The 18,287-nt window shown below is 39.6% G+C and overlaps 1 protein-coding gene across 8 annotated transcripts in view; it reads left to right on the top strand.

Annotated features, from left to right (window-relative positions):
• Positions 1-18,287, top strand: part of FAM110B (family with sequence similarity 110 member B) — a 119,727-nt gene that overhangs the window by 32,341 nt on the left and 69,099 nt on the right. For 7 of the 8 annotated variants that reach the window (XM_087752761.1, XM_087752790.1, XM_087752806.1 and 4 more), the window contains exon 2: positions 97-227. The exons of the other annotated variant lie outside the window; for it this stretch is intronic. The gene's annotated coding sequence lies outside the window, so the exon portion shown is untranslated. The remainder of the gene's footprint in view (positions 1-96; positions 228-18,287) is intronic. 8 annotated transcript variants of the gene reach the window in all.

Genomic DNA, 18,287 nt, shown 5'->3' with positions numbered 1-18,287 from the left:
GATTAAACCTAAAAGAATGCTTGTTGCCTATCCTAAAACTGTGTCTTTGACACCTGATGATGAAGCTAAGTGCCTTCCCTGTTGCTGTGTCTCCAGGCACTGCTGCAAGGAGCCTCTGGGAGTTCCAGGGTGAAGAGACCTGCCTCCACCTGGAGACCTCTGCTAAAGGTGAAGACCTCCAAACAGGCCAGGCAGCCTTAGCAGGAGCTCAGAAATCTTACATAAAGGTAAAGAGATTCATTTTTCAAGTGAATTGAAGTGGCTGATACAATTTTCAAAATAAGGATTTCTTTTCTTACTAAATAAACACACAAATGCATCTCTGAGCTTTCTCCTTTCTTGGAGTTTATTGCTGCTTGCTACCTGGTATAAATGTTGTCATAGCAAATGCTGCGGGAGGGGGGAAATAACAGCATAGTGCATTGTAGGTTAGAGCCAGAAGTAATTCCTTATAATATTAATAGAAAGATATATCCGCAGTTCTTTGTTGACAAGGGAACAGGCTGTTTCAGAGCTCTACAGCATGCTCTGTTTTTAGAAACGTATCCCACTTTAATTGCCGCATTCAGAGCTTGCTTTGAGTGGCCACAAAAAATATGGAAACACTCTCGGATGTCTTTAGCGACAGGAGGAGAATGAGGTTTGCATATGATGAATTTCTGTTTACCAGCACTATAATTATTTCTTAATATGGTCATCCAGAACTCATTCTTGCTTGTGTAGGGCAAATGCTGATGGATGAAAAAGAAACGTGACCCCAAGAGCTTTGTTGAACCTACCAGCGCTACAGACCCAGGCACTTTGGGGAATTTGACTGTACTATGGTTTTGTTAGATAGCCCAGATTTTGAATGTAGTGATGATATATGCAGAATCTTTCCTTCATGCTGACAAGATTAATTGAACTTCGTGTAGAGAGTTGGCTGAAAAAAGTCAGTAATAGTGGAAATGTTTTCCACAGATTTCTTCAAGATTTAATGTAGGTCTTTCTAAAGGGCTGCCAACTTCTGCATTTTTTAAAATAGCTGTTGCAAGGTGTTAACTTCATTGTTGGAAGGTTCCTTAGATAAATATTTCTTGATTCGTCAGAGAAGAACTGCAGATTTTTCTTGTTAATCCTTCATTGATCTTTCTAATTTAGACTGGAATTAGGGCTCTGAACTAGACCAAAGTTCATTGTCCTAACATCAGTAGAGTAAAATCAAAACCAGCATGAATTTTCCCATTAGTATGGTCAGCGTTTCACTCCATAACCTTCCCTTATGATTTGTTGTATGTGCCTGGGAGTAAGACCACCAAGCACAGTTGGGCCCACTCATCCCTTTTGCTCTGCTTCTCACTTCAAGTTCAGTTTTCAACTGTGTTTCTCCAGTCCACTAGCAAGGTTGTCTTGAACAACTGAGGATGCTGTATTGAAACCTTGGCAGAGCAGAAAACTTGGTGATGATCACACAGTGATTTCAAACTGGAGGGGAAAAAAAAAAAATCCAGAAATATTTCTGTCCTTACTGTTGCCCTTTGTTACATTTACCTCATGAGTACATGAAAAAATAAAAGTTGAGATAACCATGCACGAAAAAATAGAGTATTTCTTCTGAATGTTATTTAAAAAGTGCAATTTTATACATTGAGAGAGTAAATGCTGCATAGAAGGTACTTGCATAATCCCACGGGGTGCATGCATGTATCTAAGTGGGGTGGTAGTGGTCAGGATTCATGTACAGAAGTGTAAGGTACTGTCAGCTTTTGGTGATGCACGGTGTCCGGGATTGAAATGCCGCCTTGAACTCTGTCACTACTACAGCAAGGCAGTTTGTTCTGTGCCTTTCTGTCTCTTGTTTTCCTTTGTCGGAGGGGTGTGTTGCTAACCAGAAACACATGATATCAGACAGCCAAATGTTCTGGTGAAAATCAAGGGCACTTCATAGCTGTGAAGATTTTATATTTGCCCTAGATTCTTTATTTCATTGATGCAGCTGTAACTGTTGTTGTAAATTGTATGAATAATTGATCAAGGAGTTCTTGTTACCTCAAGTAATGTTATGCTTATTGCTTCTCAGAACCGTGCTGCTCTTTGTTGTACTACAGCATTGCTCATACGCTGCTCTGTGTGTGTGGTTTTTATTCCCTTGAAGTTTTCTTCTGCTCCCACCCCTTTTGCTCTCCCCCTCTCCTCGCTTCCCCACAAGAGCGTGTTGTTTCTGCTTCAGTGTATTCTATGATTTAACTGAAAAGCAGGGTCTTTTTTTAATCGACAGCAACACATTTAAAAAAAAAAACTCTACAGCCCTGGGAACTGTGCAGCATACACATCTGGTTTCACATAAGCTTGAATTGCTGGCTTTACAAACATGAAACATGTAGTCCTTGCCACAGAGTTAGCTAAAGTGTTCCGTAACTTGAGACAGTATTCGAAATAAAAACAAAATTGTATAGCTTCTTTACCATACTAATGGAAAACATTTAATTTACTTCTTCAAGCCAACCAAAAGAATGACGCAATGCTGCTCAAGCAGATTTACAGTGCCTTTCTTCCGTAGAAATCAATACAGCTTGAAGGTGCTGCTATGGGAGCTGGCGAGTTGACTGCGATCCAGCTGCGTTCAAATGTAAACTTCTGTACCGCAAACCAAAACTGATGATTTTGATTTGTTGAGGCATCACTGTATCTCTGAGATATTACGGTGTTGGATTTTATTCATGGCTTTTCTCCCCTTTATTGCCATTAATATTAGATTGGAATTTCAAAATAGCAAGTTCAGTCTGCTTATAATTTTTTCTCAAATTGTTCAGTTATTTTCTGCATTTCCTGAATTAAAGTGCTTAGCTCTGTGGTAGTGATATCAGCAAAAGCAGCTCTATGTACATGCCATGTGTGCCTTTCAGTGGAGTCTTTTTTTCCTCAAAAACAAACAAATAAAAAAAAGCCAAAACCAAAAAACAGGCCTTCATTCAACGGGAGTGTTAAGGGCTAGCATAATAATTTTCCACTTTGTACAGAAAAAGCTCTGAACAATAAATGTTCTTCCATTTTCTCCTGCTAGAGGAGGTAAAATGCAACAGTATTGTTTTGGCTCAGCCAAAAAAAAAAGGTTCTTAAAATAGAACTATATTTTTTTCTGAAGAAGTGAAACCAACAGTGCAGATTTTCATAGTATATCAACTTTATGCCTTTGTTTCCTTGTCTGTTCCCCTCTGCCCCCACTAATAGCTTTGACTTTATTTAAACTCTCTACTATAAGAAGCTGTTGGTGTTTCTCTCCTTCGTATTTTCTTCCTTAATGGGATTTCAGTCTTGCTTAAGTGCTTTACTTCTGGCAGAAATTCTTTTCCAAAATAGCCCTTAGGATGGGGTTCCTGACACTGCTTTTCTCCCCAAGTGCTGTATTTCCTTGGGAAGTCCCTCGCTGATGGTCTGTGCGCTGGTCGTGCTAACTTCAACCAGAAGGAAAATCATGACTTGATTCTTGCCCACTGCTTGCCAGAAGTAGACTTAATCTTTCTTTAAAAAGAGAATTTCTACTTCCGTTTCTCAAATAACTTTGATCCAAGTTTCTTTATTCTCTAACCATTTTTCTCTCCCATATGCTTAACATGGTGAATAAATAGCTTGAGAAGATGTAGAGGAACTGAGGTCCCTTTTGCAGGGGTAGCTTAGGATGTGGTGGGTTAGTAAAGAGGAAGATGGGGATTTGAGTTGTACAAGAGTCTGGGATTGGAGGGGTTTTGGACTTCTTTTTTTCTTGACAGGATGGAGAAGGTGTTAATGAATACAATTAAGATAGAAAGCAGTGTTGCTGATAACTGGGTTATTTTCTTTGAAAAGGCTACCATGTGAGACTTGGTAGAGAAGTACATGAATCCAAATCACAATATTAATGATTTTGCTTATCTGGAGGCAAACAGTGAAAACGTCAGATTTACAGGCCTGAATTTCAGTACAGTTTCAAACATTCTTTAAAACAATTTTGTAAATATTCAAACTACTGAATAGTTTTATTCATAGTATAAATACTGAACTTTTAAGATTTTTTGAATGTATATTCTGCTACAAAATCTTTTTTGATAGCAATGTGGGACAGTGTGATTGTGATGTTTCCTATAAACATAAGAACAGCTTATATCCAGTAGCTGCTAATTCAGACATAATAGAGATTTCGAATATTAGATATTGCCAAGAAATTTTGAACAGCTTAAATTTATTTTCTGAAATGCTTGCTGAAGATGGACAAAATGCCTCAGCATTAGCATCACAATGACGAATCTGGATCTTTAGTGTTTGTACAGTCATAAATTTCTCCCTGGCTGCTGTTTTGCAAATTTTGTCTTGTGTAGCAGAATATCAAATTACTGATTACTGGAGGTACTGCCCCCCCCTTACTCTTTCAAGGAAGGGTGTTATAAGGAACAACACACAAATCTTTAGAAGAAGAAAGAGGCATATTTCCCCCCCCCCCCCCCCCTTTTTTTTTTCTTGTAAGACTTTTCCAATATTCAACCATTTCTACTCAGACTGTCTATCTGGAACTGAAATGCAGCTGACTTCAACAAACAGGTTGACACATTTTGGCAATACATTTAGCCGATAGGTTTTCAGTTTGACTGTTCCAAAATTCTGGTTAGCGTGACAGGTCTGTCACTTAGTTTTCCTTTTGCCTTTTTCCCTACACTAGCATTGGCAGTCCAGGCTGGAGTATGCCATAAACACTTTTAAAGCTACACTTTGAATAAAGCTTACATTTACTACAGCATATTTGCTTTGCACGGATACAGTACTACCACTGTATTTCTGTATAAACACTGTAATGAAGTTCTTAAGAAAAGAAACGCTTATAACATTTGCACTAAAGTTCATGGAGCATGAGATAGCTACGCTTAGGATGCTGGTACTTTCAAGGGACTAAAAAAAGCTTCTCAGAAATAAATAAATACAAATAACATTCTCAGACTAGCAAAACAGTATGTAAGTGATGAGAAGAAAGGCACTAATTATTATGTGGAGAATAATCTGAATTGAAATGCCACAGTGGAAGCCACTTATGATCTGACCTTCCTATGTATGAATTGAAAAGCAGGAAAAAGTACAGGGCATGACTTAAAAATGGTAGTCTTGAAGATTCTTTGAGTATGTTGTGTCTTATTTTTATCTAGCCTGAAATTTAGTTTTTCCTCTTGAGTCAAACAGGAATAAACTGTTTTGGCTGTTTGTGTTGTCCTCATGGTTCCCGCTCTGCCAAACATAGCTATTGCTACTTTTATTTTAAGAATGACTCTTACTTGGAGTTTGAGTCCTGCTGGAAGCAGAATGCTGTCAGGAGGATGCAGTCTTGCTGTTAAAGAGACTTAGATAGGAGAAGGCCAATCCTATTGTATACTTCCACTTTAGGAGTTAGTGTAGAAACTTCCCTTTCCTAGCTATGGCACCATACCATTGGCTACACTCCTTAGGAGATTTCTACCCCAGTTTTCTTCCAAGTTGTTGGCTTGGTTGGACGTTAATATTCATAATGTTTCACACAGTTGTGGACCATGGCACTGTACTGTGCCAATTTCCAGACTTACAGGAAATAAAAAAACAAACAAAAAAAAAACAACACAACCTCAAACTCTTGTTTTCCATGGGTCAAAGAAGGTGAGTGAAAATAAGTGTACCTATAGTCTCTTTGGTTATGGCAAATTTAGTTGTGTTTTTTTTTATGTGGGATGTTTAATTTTAAACTCTCTTGTATCAGTAGAGATACAGTAAGAATGAGGATGCTGAATACTTGTGAGCTTTTGCTCAGGTGATTTACAATTTCAGAAGCAGAAACTCTGGGCACATAATAACTGTCAATTGTTTGAATTGTCATTTTGGATTGGTACTGAATCAAACTTCATTATCCTGCCTTCAGGAAGGGCTAGTATTGGCTATTTTAAAAAAACAAATGTAAGAATTCTCCTACAGGTGCAGGACAATAATCTACTCCCAATATTTGTTTTTACCTTGATCTTTTCCATTTAGAGATTAAACTGCAAACTGACTTCAGAACAAGTTTATCTTTTGAGTTGTCTAAACCAGCCTTAGGTTTCTTAAAAATTGCAGCATAATAGAAGATTTGTAGTGAATTAGGATATTAGAGTGTATGTTCTTAACATAAGTTTGTTTTGAAAAGGCACGCTTTTCAGACTCTCCTAAAAATGAGTAACTTCTGTAAATAACTTAATGAATCCTAAGCAATGCTTGCATGCATGTGAGTAATTAGCAGTTGGTCTCTTTTCCTTTCTCCTAAAGAATCTGAAACTTTTATAAGACCAGATAGTTATCAGTAGGTTTTGACTCACTGGGAAGAAGGTCTAGATTAAGAGCAGAAACTTTTTGTTCTTAGATCAGCAGCTAACTTGCTGTGTGGTCTTGGGCATGTCCTCTTGACTTCCTTGCACCAGTTTACCATTGTATCCACCGTTGTCACCACCACCATAAAGTTCTTTGTAAGCTTTGGAGTCAAAATACAATCGAAACTGTTTAGTATTCTGAGTGGACCCAGCTTCTTTTGCTATGCACTTCCTCATAGGGCAATGTAAAGTGTAGCGGAAATATGCAGTTTAGTCCATAAAGAACTTCAACAAAATAAAACCACCCTGTGCAACATGAATTACAGTAAAGTGGATTTGAAGAAAACACACACAGTTTTATTTTAGGGGTACCAGTCTGTATAAAGACTGCGAGGGGGATAAAGCTATTTGGTTAAAAACGGGAATGCTATGACTATAATAGTTAAAATAAGAGGGAAAGAAAAGATCTGTCCTAAAATGGATACGTGGCAGTCTTCGTTTGCTCGAGTCTTTAGCGGAAGATTTCCACTTGAGTTTTCTGCCAAGTAAATTAAATTTATGAAGAAAAGCTAGTCTCCAAGTGTTGGACTGTTAGTACCTTTTAACAAGGTTTAATGTGGTGAAGCAGAATATTGATAAGAGAGGTGACATATAACAGTGGACCAGCTGAGAGATCTTTGTGTTCCTATGTAATATGAAGATTGAGTGTCCCGTAAGCTTATTGTTTTGTGTTTTGTACTTACTTTTGCATGCATGCCAGGACATGCTCCGGGAAGAGGCAGAAACTTTTTTCCTTTTTTCTTTCACGAATACATTTATTTCCTGTCTAGAGCTGGAAAAGAGGAGCAACAAGAGGGGTTTTGTTAAATACAGCAAAATCTAATTACAGCTTGATTTAAAGCCACATTTACACAATGGCTGAGGGGTGAGTTCACTGCCACAAAAACAAACTCGTTGGCTTCCTACTGCGCATCGGGGAATGTGGAGATGCATGTCCTGGAGAGCAACTGCCTCCCTCTACTGGCACCAACTTTTCTTACACTGTGCTGCAGCTCTGCTACATGATAGAAGAATACGACTGTACTCCTACGCAAAAGAATACTGATGCATGAATTTGTTGGTGTATGCTCATCTTACTGATTATGCTGCAGGTAACACATGCTATGGTATGTGTTACATGTGATAGGCTTGATGTCTGTTTTCTATGAGCTGTAGAAATCTTGTGCCTCAAAATGAACGGTTGTTTCCTCCAATCCATATTTTGAACAGTTGTGTCCTTGCTGATTCAAAGGAGAAATGTTGGTGAGTAAACTGCATTTTCTTGACAATATGGTTTTCACTGTGTGCACCTCTGAAAATGCAAGCTCTCATCTTGATGGTCTGCTGAAGTATCTCTGCTGAAGGTATCGGAGTAGTTGAAAATGTGGCTTAAAATTTTTAGTGGTTTTCTTTCTTCAACTGGTTTAAATGTCTTGCTGTTCTTTTAACCTGTGTTTCTCAGAGGAAAAGGTTGTGCCTCGCCAGCTTGCTGAAAGTTCATCATTCATAATATGTTTTTATCTTCCTGGAAGAGCCTTTGCCCAGGACCGCCATCACAGATGGCTTCATAACAGCAGCTCATAGTCGAGACTGACGTGCACGTGGTCTTTATGCTTTTCCTGTTTCTAGCCGATGATTGCCATTTTTAGCAGTTTTTGATTACTGAACTTGCGCTTTATGCTGCTACTATTCCTTCCATTTCTGCTGCTCTAATTCTTACTCTTAGCAGAGTCTAGAGAATAAATATGCGCACTGCCATTGTCTAGAAAAATCAGTGCTAAGGAAAGGTGCTGGACTAGTCTAGCCCAATATACTTTTGGCAAACCTACGTTGCAGTGCATCCTACTTTGCAGTTTTTGATGTGTCCTTCATTATTCTTGCGTTCAAAATTGCTCTAAAACCTTATACCTGAGGTGAGAATAAAGGGCTTACTGTTCCTTAGACACGTGTTAATATATCCAACACAAAATTATCTGACATCCTTATTCAGTGGCCCTCAAGCAGGAGCAAAGCAGTTCTGCATGGTGAAGAAGGAGGTGTTGACAGGGGGCCAACAGAGGAAAGATCTTGCTCTGGAAGAGGGAAAGTGGTGGTAGAAAGTGGCTGGTGTCCAAACTGAAGTTGCTGTGCTGCTCAGCAGCACTGCTGAGCTGTGTTTGGAAGCTGCTTAGTGAAGGAATTTGAGTTGGTGAGAGGGCTGGGGCAAGTGGGTCAGTCGGCTCTTCAGGACATGGGGGAGGTCTTGGGGAAGTAGGAACAGGCATGGGGTAGGAGGGGAGGGATCAGATCCCTGTAAGGGTGAGCAGTGTCATGGGAAGGAAGGAGGGACGCCAAAGCTTGCTCAGGAGAGAGCATTGCAGAGACACTGGTGGAGAGGCAAAACTAGAGAGAGGGGGCCAGGCTTGAATGGTGTGTGGAAGTAAAGCAGATGAGGGAGATGAGACGCTCTGAGTTGTGGCTTTGCAGTGTGGTTAGTGTTGCGGAAAGGCTGGAAAAGAAGAGGGATATAGGTCTGTGGATGGCTTGTGAGAGAAGTGGTGTGACGAGAGAGTCCAGCAGGGCATTTCTGACAGGTAAAGAATGAGCCAAAATTGGTGACCCTTTCTGACAATGGGTGGGCCAATGTGTGAAGAAATGGAAAGTTTTAAGCAGAGAGGAGAAGAGACAAGATCTTGTAAGATGAATCCTTCTTTCACTGCTAGAGCAATCTCCTCCTGTTTTTTGCTTGGTGTCCGCTCATTTTAGACTTCTCAGAGGATTTCAGACCCAGCCATGTTATTGTGATACAGGTCAACTATATCTGAAGTTGATGATGGGGGAAAAAGACGACCGCAAAGCTTGATGTGATACTGAGAGAGGTCAGTGAATAGTATGGAGACACTCATATCTCTATGTATAGCTATATACAATTGCACTCCTAAAACTACAAAAAAGTTTCTTTGCCATGAAGTCATAGCCAGGGAACTCCGCCCACCCTAAGTCTCAGACTTCTATTCAGTTTACGCAAACTTTTGTAAACATCAATTCACTATTTCTTGCTGCTTCCTCAGATATTTCTGGGCTTTAGTTAGGTCCTTGCTGGAGTCCCTGTATTCAGTGGTTTGTATTTTCTCAGAGAAGTAGTCACGTGGAGGTCATCAACTGCAGAAGGAGAAATAAATTGTCTTTTCCAGCACTGTTTTGCCTGCACTGCATGAGGCTTTCAAACCTTAAGGTGCCCCACAGTGCTAGGGGGATCACCTTTGTGATCTTAGCCTTTTCCACCATGTCATGTTGAAGTTCTGACCTAGTAAAAGGAAGGAGATGAGCATTCATTGGGATAAAAAAGCAGTCAGGTGCCACCCTTCACTAGTCCTCTCCAAACCGAGGTGGTGAAGAAAATGGTGATGGGAGGGAAAATCTTTGAGCACATATGAGAGTTTCCAGGGATCAAAGTCAATGTTTTGTATAGCTGCCAGCTGGAGAAGAAAGCTGCATTCATAGTGGAGTACAGTGTCCAGTGAAGTACTCATTGTTGTGACCTTGTCCAACGTTGGAGCTGTCCCTTGTCTCCCAGCTGGCTCTGGGCACTCGCTGCTGGAAGCCACGCAGATATGTAAAGGAGTTTTGTGGCTTTTGCATCATCTCATGTCAACCTGAATTTCTGCAGTGAGTTTCTCTAGAGGAGATGACTTGAGGGGCAGAGGTGGGTGGATTGCCTCTACTTTTTCTCCTGGTTGTTTTTTATAGTTAAACTCTTGGAGGAAAGAAAACAACCAAACAACAACCAACCGTTTGATAAGCTCCCAGTCAATGTTGATATGCAGACGTGACTTGGGATGAGTTACAAGCTTTGTTCTTTTGGAAGCTTTTCTGTCAGCTGTGACAATTGTAAAGTTTATTCTCCTAGGAGATGCACAGATCTTCCACCCCCACCCCCTAACAATTAAACAAACTAGGTGTTCCTGCTGTTTCTTTAGTAGATACATTTTCAGAGATGATGAGATTTTCAGCTACGTTAATTACCAGAAGTACACGGTCAAATACTAGGTATGATTTTTATTACTTCCCTGAAAGAGCCATAAAACCCACCAACAACCAAATTTGGGACTTTGTAAAATTTTTAAAAGGAAGACTAACTTAAATTTATGAAGAAGGATATTCCAAAAACATGTAATATAGGGCAGAGATTGCTTTCTCTATTCTGATCATATTGAATCTTTTCTCTGTTGTAAAGGAATTTAACTCTTGTGGTGAATCTAATTTTTGTTTAACACCAAGGTGTTTTTGGGCTCTGAGTGGGAAAGTTTACAGAATTAAGGCATTAGGTGTCATAACCCTTCTGTTGCATCTACCAGATATGGTTGCATAAGGGACTTGAGGTACAAAATGGGGCCAGTAGGTCATATTAATCAATTGACTGCTAGTCTCGAGCATTAAATGCCTACCGTGGATTTTTCACTTAACCCTAGTTAGTGCTGACCAGTAGCGATACGGAGCATTGAGCTGTTCAGAAGGCAGAGGCTGCGCGGTTTCTGTGCTGAAAAGAGCTCTTCGTGGAGGGAAGCAGCTCTCTTTGCATGCAACGCGGTGAGCCTTAGGTGGACTTCCAGTGGGGCACTTCAGTCCTCCTGAAATTTTACCACTGTAGTTGCCAGTTCTGGGGCTGTCTCCTAGCTTACCAGAAGTTGCATCATTCTACCAAATGTAGCTTTTCAAGATAGCCCTTATCCTTTCATGGGGTAGCTGATGTCATGGTGGTTATCGTGGTAGGTCATCCAGAATTACCTGCTATACGATAAAACAAAATGTTTCCACTCAGGCCTGTTCGTTAGTTTCTTAGAGTGTGAGTTGAATGACAAGAATCCCTATTAAATTTTTCCTGAGGAACTAGTACTAGGCTCTCTGATTTATTAAAGTCTGAAGAGTACGAAGAATAGAAAACAATTTTTCGGTGAACTCATTCATAGCTGGTTTTCTTTTTTCACCATTGTCCCTGAATCTTCCTACTACGGTACCATGGCATGAGAAAAGCTTGTTACTCGCAACGATTAACAAGCTTCTTAATAATAGGGTTCTTACAGACTTAATAAGCATAAATACTTATGCTAGATAAATGCACAATCTGGAACCTGAATCGGCCTTCCCTGATTTGTACATGCCAACATCTAAAAAATAGTTTTCTGATCTATAAGGGGTTTTCCAGAAAGAGACATGTTTATGTATAGATCTAGTTAATATTGTGGGTTTTTTTTAAAAAAAGGATTAACTTTGTCTCTCTTATTGCTGCTGCCTGTTGCAGACAAAATTTGTAATTTATATTGGGTTAGGTGCTGTAAACTTTCAGAGGAGAAAAGTATTTTCTCATGTGTCATATAAAGAGTATTTGATCAGAAGCACTCTGTGGTGGACTGCTTGAGCAAACTAAGACTAAGATACGTGACCTCAGCCAAAAATTAGTCAGTCCTTTCAGTGTGATTTAAGTTATCTCTATCCAGAATTGCCTGGCATTAAAATGTTATCATTCTGGTATCCAAGCTTGATATATTTGCATCAATTCTAAGGGAAGCTTTGTATTACCTGTGGATTATTCCAGCAGGGTTTTGTCTTTTGTAGATCTTTCTATTTGTTGTCTGTCTTCTCTTTGTGTTCTACTAATAAGAACAGGTTCAAAGAAATAAATAAATCTATATACACCACGCTTGCTTTTGCGACTGTTTCGAGTTACATCTTGATAACTTATTTCTACAAGAACATGTTCTTTTGCAATGTTCATTCACTTGAGTTTTCACTGTGATAGGCAGCCTGTAATGAAAATGTTGACTCACCTGAATGATATCTTTGTTTTCTTTATTTTGTAAGTCAGATTGCAAGATAATTTTAAATTACAAGTATTAGATCACATTTTTCTTGAATGATTGCTTATGCCAAGTTACTGCCCTCACTCACCTATTTTAGTCACAGGCAATGTTTTATATTTCAGTGTTAAGGGAAGCAGAAGAAGGTGTTTATATAGAGTCCTGAATGATGATAGCTTCATATCTTGTTAGCTTAGTATGCTGAGTCTCTTCGAATTAATGGTACTCCTTGTGTTAAAGAACTTTATACAAAGAACAAAATGGATTCATCTTGTAACATAAAATACAGGTAATCTTGAGAAGGAGGAGGGAAAAAAGTATCTGAGAGATGTAGCCTGGATATGTATGTAATGTAGTCTTCCATTCTTTTATAGATTGCACACCAGCAGCCTTTAATTTTCAAATGCTTTAATTCTAGTGCAGGTACTCAAATGACTCACTGGTTATCTAAAGCATCAGGTAACTAATACCTATATTTAGCTTTGTTCTATCTTCTTATCCTTGTTTCTATCTTGATTTTCTCAGTTGTAAGCTACAGTGAGTTTCATTAATGTTTAGAAAAAACAAAAACCCAAAACAATGTGGGTGTCCCAAGTGTTCTCACTAGTACAGCCTCTGCAGGCTCTTCACAGGCTCTTCTGATGGTCAGGGCTTGTGGAGAGTAAGTCCTCTGTCTTCTTTCACAATACCTTCAGACACAAAATACTTAACCCCACCTGCCAACAGGCTAGACTTTTAAGTTGGAGGTGATATCTTTTTTTTTTTTAAGAAGCGGTGTCTTCTTTCTGCTACTTGCTGTGGAGTCTGCCCTGCTGGTGGTGTCCCTGATAGCGACCAGCTCCAGTCGTGCCTCCATTTTGGTGGTTGGTCTTTGCCAAGGCATGACCCCAGCCTTAACTACCTAGCTCCTCCATTGAGAAAATGTTGTGTGCCACTGACTGCAGTATTTAACCACAGGTCGAGGTGTCTGCCTTTTTAGCTCACTGGATCGAAGTGCTGAATTGCAGGGGGTCAGACATGAAATCAATACTGTTTTTCCATCTGGCTGCCTTGAAGACTATGTAAATTAAATCTATTTGTTAAAAAAAGTTATGTCCACACTGCAAGAAGTACAGTTAGTAAGTATGAGCTGCTGCGTGTTTTGCTGCTGGGAAGGATCTTGCCTGGATAATTTTGTTTTTAAAGTACTTAGGGGTAATTTCCCCTGAGATTTGCAGTAGTGAGATGCAAATTATGTGTAAAACAATGACAATTTTACTTTTTCTCCTCACAAGTTTTGTAGATTTGCTACCAGCAGGCTTTGAAAGCTGATGAGGTGAGCAAAGATGTACTGCCACCTAGAAGGCATACTTTGTTTTCTGGACTTCTCTGCCTATTAATATCTGTTAGGTGTGGATTTTGTTGCCCCTTTCTTCTGGGCACACGATTTTTTCATTTTCCTTTTGGTTTTGTTCTTTTGGTTTTTTGGTTGTTTTGTTGTTTTTTGGGTTTGTTTTTTGTTTTTTGTTTTTGTTTTTTTTTTGACATAGCAAACTTCTCAAGTGCAGGCCTGCATCTCTTTCACCACCATCAGCTTGTACAGATTTTAGGCTTCTCCGCGCTCCCCCCCCCAATCTCCAGTCCATCTCACATATCCCCAGTTAGTTTAGCTTGGTACTTTTTCCTCTTGTACTTTTGTTTACTTGAGGAAGTTATCTGTAAATTCTGCCAAACATTAACTCAGACTTCAGCTCCAGGAAGGCTGGAGGGATGTTGTGGGATGGGAGACATGAAATATTCTAGTATACAGTATCATTGGGAAGACTTGAAGGAGTCTCTGGTCTTACTCCAAATCTCTTCTTTCATTGGGAGTTGAAGAAACGTGTATAGAGAGGCCTAAAAAGCCTGTGACTACTGCAAAAGGTGAAAGATAATTTTCAGACTTTTCCTTTATGCAATCTGAGATCTTTAAATGTCAATTTAAATCCCATGTTCTGAACGAATAGATGCTTCTAAACATAGTTAAATCTTTACCCTAACTTATAAGTTAGAATTAAAAAAAAAAGTATTCATGGATCAGTTTGGTTTTTGTCTTATTGTATTGATGAGATGCAAAGCAATAGTAGAAGCTACTGTTTCCTGATGTAGTGTACTAATTTTCCACAAGAGATTATTATATTCCAAGTACCCAAAGAGAAAATGAGCCTTCTAAATTCTTCTCGACATCAATATTTCAAAACTATTTCAATTTGTTTTTTAATGAAACAGATAGATACAGAATTATATAAATGGGTCAGTTGTAAGTACCCAGAATAGCTTGAATACTTTAAGTGAGATAAATGGTTAGATTTTGCAGGTTAGCCATGCACATGCTGTAGCTTTATGTGCTGAACTGATTAGTGCGAAAACTCAGTACTATGCACAGGTTTATTTACATTGCATCCCCTCGGTCCTTCCAAATACGAATATTTATGCTAGTGGGTAGGATATGGTGGGACTGCATGCGGCAGTCCAACTGAGTATTGAAATTATGATTGTTTTTAAGTTATGCAGTGTTTTTCATAGTTATGCATAGCTGTTTCTGTTATAAAATATGAATAATATGTACAGTGAAGTCAGTGTTAAACACTTAATGCAACTTTGAAACCTGCTCATGTTTCCCTTATCTAGCAGCCCTGAAAAAAACCCCAGCAACTGAAAATATCAGCAGCACTGAAAATATCAGTGTCTGTTTTATTTGCTGATTAGCTTTGGAGCATCTTCTTATTTAGACCCTGATTTAGGCAGAAGTTTGGGGAGCAAGGAGAGACTTTCTTGTTCAGATCACTAAAGACTACATTATTGTAGAGCATGCAGGAGGTACATGTTTAAGACAGACTGAAAGCTTCAGTTCTGACCACTTAATTTTGAGTGCTCACCTTTTGACCTTATTTTCCCATGTTTGTACCTAATTTCTGTAGGGACAAAAAAAGGATTATTGTTGTGCTATTAAGGTTATGTAGTGATGGGATTACTGATTTCCCTTTCCACTTGTAGACTCACCACTGAGACATCACCTGCTTGAGGCAGTGGGAAACCGGTGATCTCAAAAATGTGCTGTCCTTCATGGGACAGTACAGTATTAGAAAAGATGAGGCATACTTGCTGCATATTTGTGCTCGCAAAATGTATTTCAGTTCACAATGAAGACTAAATTCGGGCCTATAATCATTAGCTTGCTTCCCAATATTCCCAATATTATGTTGATATAAATTCTTGCCAAAATAATAAATGCCTACTAAAATGATGCGCATGTCAGCAGTGTTAAATTACAGTGCCAGTGAGACAAAGGTTATTATGTACTTGCATTTTGTTTAATGTAAAACTGAAGATCATGATGCTTGTGCTTTTAGAAATCTATTCTGGAAGTGCTGGGAATTAGCAGCTGGGACAAAGGACAAAAGGCTCCATCTGATTTGGAATTGATCCTCTGAGCAGCCAGCACTTCATGAGGATGGCCACCTGAAGAAATTCTGGTTTTCAACAACAGTAGTATTACAAGTGGTGACTAGTGTGAGGCTACCATGCAGACGTGCTGCAGAGAAATTTTTTGCCCTCAGGCCTAGGAAGGGAAGCTGAAGCAAATGCCTGCTGTTTTGCCCAAGGAAGGTTGGAGAAGGCAGACCAGTTAAGTAATTTGTCCCCAGGATGTGACAGAGTTCCTCTGGTGTGTGTTTCCCATCTTCAGAGCATTCCCTAGCTCTCCTGCTAGTTTTGATAGGATCATCACTCTCCCCCTCACCTTAGTTGGAGCACTAGGCAGGGATGAGAGCGTCTGCTCAAATGGTCAGACAAGGGTGGAAAACAAGGAGTGGGAGTCTCTAGGCTTGAGGGGTGAGCGCTCGTCTGTCCCCATTTATACTAATTTTTCATAGCCCTAGTTATGTGACTTGTGTGCTCATTTTTTCATTAGAGGATTGGCTAAAAGCCACGAGCAGTCCTGGAAACAGGGCCTGGGATTTTATCTGCCCCACAAACTTTAACTGCTAGGTCTACAAGCTGCCCAAAATGTAAGTATGCTCTTCTTCAGGGACATTATATGGAATGAGAGTCCTGAAGACTCTTTCATAAAAGGGCTTTTGGCTTGCTCTATTAAATAATTAAGCCTCTCTTCCTGGAGAGGCTTTTCATCTGTGCCAGCAAAATGCTTCTGGTTTCTTGTAAGAAGACTCTGAGACTGGGTTCTGGTATAGCGAGTCACAGTTGCTGGTTTTATATGGAGACAATTTCTAGTCATTAAATTAACAATCTTTCTAAGATTAAAATCTAAATTTATTTTACATTTGGCTAAAAAGGCTTGAAGTTTAGTAGGCTGTCTTCAAACTTGTTAGCCTTGAAATGATAACCAAAGCCATTGCATTCAAAGGTAGTTTTCTTCTGGGATTCATTGTGCTGAATATCTTCAACTCTTGTGTGAAGTAATAAGATCTGAGGGTTGGTCTGAAACTCTGAATTGTGGGTGTGGACTGGAGACTGGAAGTCTCGAAGGTTTGCAGTCTCTGAGCTCCCAGTGAGCTGGCTGGCAGCGGGGCGATTTTTGAGCGAATGCCTGTACGCGTTAGTGTCTGTGAGGAATCGCTTCATGTTCCAGCAGTCGCCCCTTGACTTGCTTTCTAGTTCCATCTTGCAGCTCAACATAAACACCTTCTCGAGTAGAGAGATCTAAGAGAGCAGAAAACAGTCTTTGAAGAATAAAAAAACAATGGGCTTTAGAAAGCTTGATGGGTCTACATTGTCATCACAAAAGATCAAAGCAAGCCTTGGAGCTGCACTTTCTACTCAGAATTGGAAATAACATTCTTAATTACAGAAGTGAGCAAGTCTGACGGAGTTTCTCCTTCAAAGGGAGGAATGCTGCACTTCATCCTTCAGCTTTCACGCTCTTTGCAGCACAGCATTTTTCAAAAATTACACCTGTCCTCTAATGGAAGACTTGCATTTAAAATTTTCCCAGGCCACTCTACCGATATCTCATTTAGGTATATTCAGCATCAGATTGTGTCACCCATTGCAGTAAGGTGGTCATGGTGAAAATGAGACTAAATAGAGAAGGAAAAGAAAGTGCCAGCAGTGGTGATGAAGATTAATAATGTGGAGGTACTGGAAGTATACTTGTTATATTGCAAGCTGTTTTTTCTGCTCTTCCACTGAGGAAAATCTGTACTTGTCTGTCAGCTTTGTGGCTTAAGCGATGCTCTCCGGATCCCTATTTTTCCACTGCATCAAGTAGAAAAAATGTATCTCTGCTTATGAAGCCACCTTGTGGCTTGTTCCAATGTAGATTTAACCTCCCATGTCCTTGTGAGCAGTTGACTTTTGCTGCCATTACACTTTGTGTTAGGACTTCAGCATTTTGCATCAATCATGTTTTGGGTTTTTTATTGCTCTCTTTTTAAACGTGTTTGTTATGGTCTGCTAATATGTCTTTTTTCACTTGGCTATTTGGACACAGAGGCTGCTTTTTCTATACTACATTTTACAATCTTTCGCTCACTAAGGTCGTGATCATTGATTTTACGTGTGTCAGGCATGCGACATGGCCTGGATGCACTATTTAAGGCTATTTCTTATGCTTACTGTGCTACTGATAAGCAGTGTGGTCCCTTTCTGTGGTTCACCAACTTCGTGGCCATCTAGCTGGTCAACCAGAGGTCATGAAGTGGTGGCTAGGAGACACACATATTTTGACCTTGCTAAGGTCTCAGTTATGCTGACAGGTGTGTTGCCTTCTGAAATGGACAGTTCATACTGCATCTCTGCTGCCAGATGTGAGGAGGGGCAGTGGAGGGAAAAATAGGGTGGAAAGACAAGAGGGCATGAAGGACGTTTGTATAGTTCGAGGTGATTGCTGAAATATGGTATAGAGGTAGAAGAAAACATTGCACTGAAGGAAAAATGGAAGGAACTTGAGAAATGGAAGGTTGACATTGGGATGGAGATGCATTGGAGTGATATGTGGTGGGAAGCATGTTTCAGGGTGATGTGGTCTTTAAAATGACATATCGTTTGAATTTTGGATTTTTGTGTTCTTAAGGATGCAAACAGAATAATACTGTGTTCTTCCACATCTGTTTGTGTGGCA

This window comes from Nipponia nippon, unplaced genomic scaffold (genome assembly GCF_047370975.1).
Source record: "Nipponia nippon isolate SJK-2023a ecotype South Korea unplaced genomic scaffold, ASM4737097v1 scaffold_1, whole genome shotgun sequence".
Taxonomy (NCBI): domain Eukaryota; kingdom Metazoa; phylum Chordata; class Aves; order Pelecaniformes; family Threskiornithidae; genus Nipponia; species Nipponia nippon.
Note: the sequence above shows the minus strand (reverse complement) of the source record. Positions and strands in the feature narration are given on the sequence as shown.